This window comes from Gossypium hirsutum, chromosome D06, assembly GCF_007990345.1.
Source record: "Gossypium hirsutum isolate 1008001.06 chromosome D06, Gossypium_hirsutum_v2.1, whole genome shotgun sequence".
In the NCBI taxonomy this organism is placed as follows: domain Eukaryota; kingdom Viridiplantae; phylum Streptophyta; class Magnoliopsida; order Malvales; family Malvaceae; genus Gossypium; species Gossypium hirsutum.
In genome coordinates, this window is record NC_053442.1 from 10395744 (window position 1) to 10403362 (window position 7619).

A 7619-nucleotide genomic window follows, 5' to 3' on the forward strand; every position below is an offset into this window, starting at 1 on the left:
AGCGCCTTGTTCAGTTTACACACAAGCTGTTCTCCATTTGCTCCATGCATCTTAAAACTTGGTGGCTGATCTATATAAATTTCTTCAGTCAATGTGCCATTAAGGAAAGCATTGTTAACACCAACTTGCCTTGTGATAACTCTTGAAACGAGTTATATTTCAAGCCTCTAGAGTGAATTAATTATTTGTAATTAAATAAATATGTATGCATTTTTAGGATTTTTGTAGAACGTTGCATAAAAAAGCTTGGATTATGCTATAAATGCTATTATTTGTTACTTTTATTATTAGGGAAGAAAGGTGTTGGAATTTGAATGGCACTCTGATTGTATTTCACAACAAGAATGCCATAGAAATTCCAAGAAGATGACACAACATTCAGTCCACGTCACTCTCAACCAGCTGTACATGTACCAGATAAACCACCCTAAAATGAGGAAGAAAAAAGTGTGTGCTGAGAAGGAGAGACCTACCCTATAAAAAAGGAAAGAGAAAAGAAAAGAGGGGAGGATTTTTTGGAGAGAGAGGAATTAGAGAGCAGTTTTTTCTCTACATCAGATTTTCGTGAAAAATTTTAGAGAAAAGAGAGAAGAGGGTAGCAACTTACAAAACAGAAAATTCACAGACGCAAGGAAGGGGAAGAGAAATTTGCCCTGGGTTTTGCATCAAACCTCATTATTAAAGTGAAAGCTAGAGTAGCGACAGCTTCCTTTAGTTCTGCCTTTGTTTTCTAATTTGAACTTTGTGATTTGTGAACTTAAATGATGATGTTGAATGGTTTTGTTTTGGATTTGAATGCCCAATCCATGAGCTAAATCTCATTGGGTTGGAATTATTTGGATGAATTTTTATTATCTTTAATGCCCATAGTATGATTTTGAGTATATTACTGTTTCATTCGATTTGTGGTTATTTTAAATGCATGCATGCAAGATCTAGACATAGATGATTGTATGGTATGTTAGTAGATATGATTTAATTCTGAAAAGATTAAATAGATTGGATTATTATTGGTTGATATAGACAAGTATTTGAAAGAATATTTGCAGCACTCTAGACATAGAAGTTGTGATCTGTACAAGGAAAAAAGAGGATTCTTGATATCATTCTTGAGTTTTGTAGACATACAAAAATACTCAGAATGGTAGCTCAAAGTTTAAATTTTCGAAAGAAGCAGATTGCTGTTGTGAATCCTTGAGCAGTAGAATGGTCAAGATTTTGCCATGGCATTATTATGGTATAATAATAAAGCCTGAGTAATTCCAACCTTTATCATTCAACAGTACAAATCCTCCCTACTTATTCTTTGAGAATTTCCACAGCTTTTCAATTACCCTAGTATTTTTTCATTCATAATTTATTTTATTAATCCATTCATTAAACCTCTTAATCAATTTGTCATATATTTCTTTTACACAATTTAATTAATAAATTTCATAAGTAATAGCATAACCAATTATTTTAATCAATTCTGGTATCTATGGAAACGATACTCACTCATCAATTTATTACTTGATTCGATGTGCATACTTGCACATTCACATTACACATTTACACGCGACAAGTTTTTGGCGCCATTGCTGGGGATAAACAATATTGGTGAAAATTTTGGTGTGTTATTACCTCTTTAATTTTGTTAGTTAGCTTAATTAGTTGTTTTGATTTTTTTATTTTTCAGGATTTTTGTTGGTGCATGAGTCAAGATATTTCTGCAATTGAAAAGTATTCTTTTGATCCAGAAATTGAGAAAATCTTGAGAAGAAGGAGAAAAAGAATTACGAGAAATGGAAAGAATTAGAAATGATCAAGTTAGAGAAGAGCCATTACATCATGATGGAAGGGATGCTGATATTCCTCGAATAATAAATGATAGAGACAGACCCATCAGAGAGCATGTAGTGTCGATCTTGGATGATCTAAATCCAGGGATTGTTAGGCCGCATATTCAAGCTCAACATTTCGAGTTAAAGCCGATGATGTTTCAAATGTTACAAACTGTAGGGTAGTTTAGTGGATTACCTACTGAGGATCCACAGTTGTACCTAAGACTCTTTTTAGAAGTCAGTGATTCATTCAAGCAACAAAGTATTCCTGAAGATTCTCTAAGGCCGAAGTTATTCCCTTATTCATTACAGGATCGTGCCAGAGCATGGTTAAATGCATTGTCGTCAGGTACAATGGCATCTTGAAATGAACTTTGTTAGAGGTTTCTACTAAGATATAATCCTCCAAACATGAATTCCAAATTGAGGAATGATATTACGTCCTTTCGACAATCTGAGGATGAAACTTTATATGAAGCATGAGAGTGATTTAAGGAGTTAATTAGAAAATGCCCAATGCATGGTTTTCAACATTGGACGCAAACGAAAATGTTTTACAATGGATTGAATGCACATACGAGGATGGTGGTTGATGTGTCTGCCAATAGGACTTTGCTTGATAAATCATACAATGTGGCATATGAAATTCTGGAGAAGATAGCAAACAACGATTATCAATACCCCACTACAAGAGTAGGGACTGGCAGAAGAATTGTTGGAGCAATGGAACTTGATGTAATTACTTCCCTAATAGCTTAGGTATCATCTTTAACGAATATGATTAAAACATTGAAAAGACTAGTTGTAGTGTAGGAAATGAAAGCAGTTGAGTTAGTATGTGTTTATTGTGGAGAAGATTATGTTTTTTATGAATGTCAATCGATTCCAGCCTCAGTTTATTATATGGGGGAATTTTAATCGCAATAACAACACATATTCCAACAGATATAATTCGGGGTGGAAGCAGCATCCTAATTTTAGTTAGAATAATCAAGGGGTGGGAAATTCCAGCAATGCTATTCGATAGAATGTTGCAAGTGCACCACTTGTATACAATCAACCCATGCCATTGCAAAATTCTTAGCAAAATTCAGCTTAGAGTTCTTCATCTATGGAAGATCTATTAAAGGAATACATGGCCAAGAATGACGCTACCATTCAAAGTCAAGTTGCATCTTTAAGAGCTTTAGAGAATCAAGTAGGGCAAATTGCCAAAGCATTAAGCTCAAGACAGCAAGGAGCACTACCGAGTGATACAAAAAATTCACGATCTTAAGGGAATGGACAGTGCAAAGACATTACACTCAGAAGTGGTACGCAATTACTAGAAGTTGTTAATGGCACCACTATTGAAGAAAGTAGCTCGGATTTCACAAATATGAAGAATTCAGAACCAATTATGGAAAAGGCTACAAAAGAAAAGAGTAACTAGAAAAATGTTGAAATAGATCCATCTTGTATTGCCAATAAAAATGACACGGCAAAACAGCCTCAACAATTGGAAAGAAAGCCACCGCCACCTTTTCCTCAGCGTTTCCAAAAATCTAAGTAAGAATTTCAATTCAAGAAACTCTTGGATGTCTTGAAGCAATTACATATCAACATAACGTTGGTGGAAGCATTTGGAACAAATGCCCAACTATGTGAAATTCATGAAATATATATTATCAAAGAAGAGAAGGTTAGAGGAGTTCGAGACTGTTGCTCTCACTGAAGGGTGCACAACAATGCTAAGAAACAAATTGCCACCAAAACTAAAGGATCTAGGGAGTTTTACTATACCTTGCTTTATTGGAAAGCATTATGTAGGCAAAGCATTATACGGCTTAAGTGCAAGTATACATCTAATGCCTATGTTTATTTTTTGGAAGCCAGGAATAGGGAAGACGAGACCTACAACTGTCACATTGCAATTAGCTGATCATTCATATGCACATCCAGAAGGTAAAATAGAGTGTTGGTTAGAGTTGACAAATTTATTTTTCTAGCAGATTTTATTATTCTGGAATGTGAGGCTGATAAAGAGGTTCCAATCATACTTGGGAGACCTTTTCTAGCAACTGGTAGAATATTAATTGATGTACAAAAAGATGAATTAACTATGAGAGTTAATGATCAATAAATAACCTTTAATGTTTTCATTACTATAAATTGTACAACTACAGATGAAGAATGTCACGCTGTTGAGATTGTTGACTCAATAGTTTAGGAAGACTTTGCAAAATTTTATTACAACAATTTTAATGATGATGTGGACTCATTTGAGTTAATTGAAGCAGAAATGATTAAAGAGCTTGGTGAATTGATAGAAGTTAAGCAAATTGATAATGGTTCAAGGAGAAGTTTTGAATTATTAAATTGATCAGACTGTTCTTTTAAACCTCCTCAGCCATCTATAAAAGATCCTCTAACATTTGAATTGAAGCCTTTGCCAGTATATCTGAAGCATGCTTACTTGGGAGATAACAAAACATTGCCTGTAGTTATTTCTGCGGCATTGACATTAGATCAAGAGGCTTAATTGTTGAAAGTTTTAAATAAATCTAAGAAGGCATTGGGGTGGACGATTGCAAATATCAAGGGAATCAGTCCAACAATATGCATCACAAGATATTATTAGAGGATTGTCATGGAAAATCTATCAAGTAGCAGAGAAGTCTAAATCCCATTATGAAGGAATTATATACAAAATTTTTTATAGTTCTTGGGTAAGCGTCGTTCAATATGTACCTAAGAAAGGGGGTGTCACCATGGTAAGCAATGATAACAACAAACTCATTTCTACTCATATTGTCACAAGATGGAGGGTTTGTATGGACTATTAGAAACTCAACAAAGACCCAAGAAAGAACCATTTTCCTTTGCCATTTATCGACCAAATGTTAGATAGACTAGCGAGGAAAACCTTCTATTGTTTTCTAGATGGTTATTCGGGGTACAACTGATAACTCTTGAAAAGAGTTATATTTAAGTCCTCTAAATAGAATTAATTGGTTATAATTAAGTGAATACATTTTCATTTTTAGGATATTTTTAGAACATTGCATAACAAAGCTTGGATTGTGATATAATGATCATTATTTGTTACTTTTATCACTTGGGGAGGAAATGTGTGGTTTTGTGTGAATACATGTTTAGGAAGAGTAAGAAGATGAAGAGGGAAAATAAATAAAGTGAAACATTGTCGTGGCAATTCCAAGAAGATGACTCAACACTCTATCCACGTCAATCTCAGCTAGCTGTGCGTGTACCAAAAAATCCAACCTGAAAAGAAGAATAGAAAAAATGTGTTGAGGTGGGACGGATCTACCCAATAAAATAATGAGAAAGAAGAAGAAAAAGAGAGGAGAATTTGTGTGAGAAAGAGACTGGTGACAACAATCCTCTTTGCATAAAGAAAAACTCCATTAGAGAATTTCAGAGAAAGAAAGAGTGGCAACTATAGAAAGTAGAATACAGAGGACATACATGCATGCAAGCTCTAGACATAGCTAATTGTATGTTGTGTTCATGATGTATTTTTAATTCTGAAAATGTTAAATATATTGGATCTAGAATCTTTTGGTGCAAGCGAATATTTGATAGAATATTTGTAGCACTCTAGACATAGATGTTGCGAGTTGTGCAGAGAAGAACGTTCATTGCAATTATTAATCCAGGGTTCTGTAGACATACAGTAACTCAGATTTTTAGCTTAAATCTAGATATCGAAAGAGGCAAGTTATAGTAGTAACTCTCTGAGTAGTTGATTAGACAATATTTTTTCATTACATTATTTTGATATGAGCATTTCACCTGAATAATTCCAGCCCTATTCATTCAACAATAGGTACTCTTGCTTTTTCTTTATAATTTTCCACTACATTTTATTTGTCATATCAATTCTTTATTTTTAACATTAAATTACACTAATTCATTATACCAACATCTTATTTAATTTAAGACTATTTCCTGCTATTTAGTATAGCTAATAGGATTATAATAACTTAATCAATCTCTTAACAATTTTCGATCCCTATGGAGACAATACTTACTTATCACTTTATTATTTGAATAACGTGTGTATTTGCACAATTGCATTAGTTATTTACACGTAACGACAACCAAATTGCCATAGCTTCTATTGCTCAAGAGAAGACCACACTCACATGTCCTTATAGAACTTTTGCATTCCGATAAATGCCGTTTGGATTATGCAATGCCCTTGTAAAATTTCACTGTTGTATGATGGCAATATTTTCGGACACGGTGGAGAAATCTTTTGAAGTTTTTATGGATGACTTCTCAGTGTTTGGTGATACCTTTGAAGACTATTTAAAAAATCTAAAGTTTGTTCTTTGTCGGTGTGAAAAAACTAACCTTGTTCTTAATTGGGAGAAATGCCACTTCATGGTCTGTGAAAGCATTGTTTTGGGATATTAAATTTTGCAGCAAGGGATTGCTGTTGACAAAGTAAAGGTTGAGGTTATTGAGAAATTGCCACCACCCTCCACAGTTAAAGGTATTCCCAGATTTCTTGGCCATGTAAAATTCTATTGACGATTTATCAAAGATTTTTCAAAAATATCAAAACCCCTGTGTACATTGTTAGAATACAATAAATCTTTCAATTTTGATAAGCTGTGGTTACAAGCATTTGAGTAATTGAAAAAATAGCTAGTCACAGCACCAATAGTCATAGCACCAGATTGTACTTTACATTTCGAACTTATGTGTGATGCTAGTGATTTTTCTGTAGGAGTAATACTTGGGCAAAGAAAGGACAAGGTATTTCATCCACAACTGAGAAGGAGCTGTTAACTGTGGTTTTATACAGACCACTCTGCTATTATCTACTTGGTGATCAAGAAAGATGTCAAGCCCAGATTAATTCGATGGATACTACTACTGCAGGAATTTGATCTAGAAATTAGAGATAGGAAAGGTAGAGAAAATCAAGTGGTTGATCAATTGTCTCAAATTGAAGTAGGAAATGAAGAAGGTAATATTTAGTGCATCCAGGATGATTTCCCAGATGATCAACTATTATTTGCCATGACATTACCATGGTATGCTGATATCGCCAAGTCAAAGATGAAGGAAATTTATCCATGATGCCATGCAGTATTATTGGTGTGAGCCGTTTTGATACAAACATTCTACAGACTAGATAATTCGAAGGTGTGTTCCATATGACAAGATTCAAATTATTTTATATCATTTTCATTTAGCACCATATAGAGGACATTTTGGGGGCATGAGAACTATTGTAAAAGTTCTCCAATCTGGTTTTTATTGGCCAACCTTGTTTAAAGATGCTCTTGAATTTTGTCAAGCTTGTGATTGCTGTCAAAGAACTGGAAATTTATCGAGAATGTATGAAATGCCCTTGCAAACTATTTTAGAAGTGGAACTATTTGACGTATGGGGAATTGATTTTATGGGTCCATTCTCACCTTTTTGAGGTAAAGTATACATACTTTTAGTTGTTGATATGTCTCTAAATGGGTAGAGGCTGTTGCTTTACCAACGAATGATGCCAAATCAGTACTAAAATTTCTATGTAAAAATATTTTTACTAGGTTTGGTACCCATCGTGCTCTAATTAGTGGTGAAGGTGCACACTTTGACTGCAAATTAGTTGCTAATACTCCTAACAGGTATGGTGTTAAGAATAAAATTGTCATGGCATACCAACCCCAGACAAATGGACAGACGGAAGTCTCTAACAGAGAGATTAAACAAATTTTGGAAAAGGTAGTCAATCCCACCTACAAAGATTGGTCATCTAGAATAGACAAAGCTTTGTGGGCATAT

General features: G+C 34.1%; 1 non-coding gene across 1 annotated transcript; it reads right to left on the reverse strand.

Moving 5' to 3' along the window:
• Positions 1-2243: 2243 nt before the first annotated feature.
• Positions 2244-2350, reverse strand: LOC121219003 (small nucleolar RNA R71). The gene has a single exon (XR_005915483.1). It is a non-coding gene; the product is annotated as a small nucleolar RNA R71 (small nucleolar RNA).
• Between the last annotated feature and the right edge of the window lie 5269 nt (positions 2351-7619).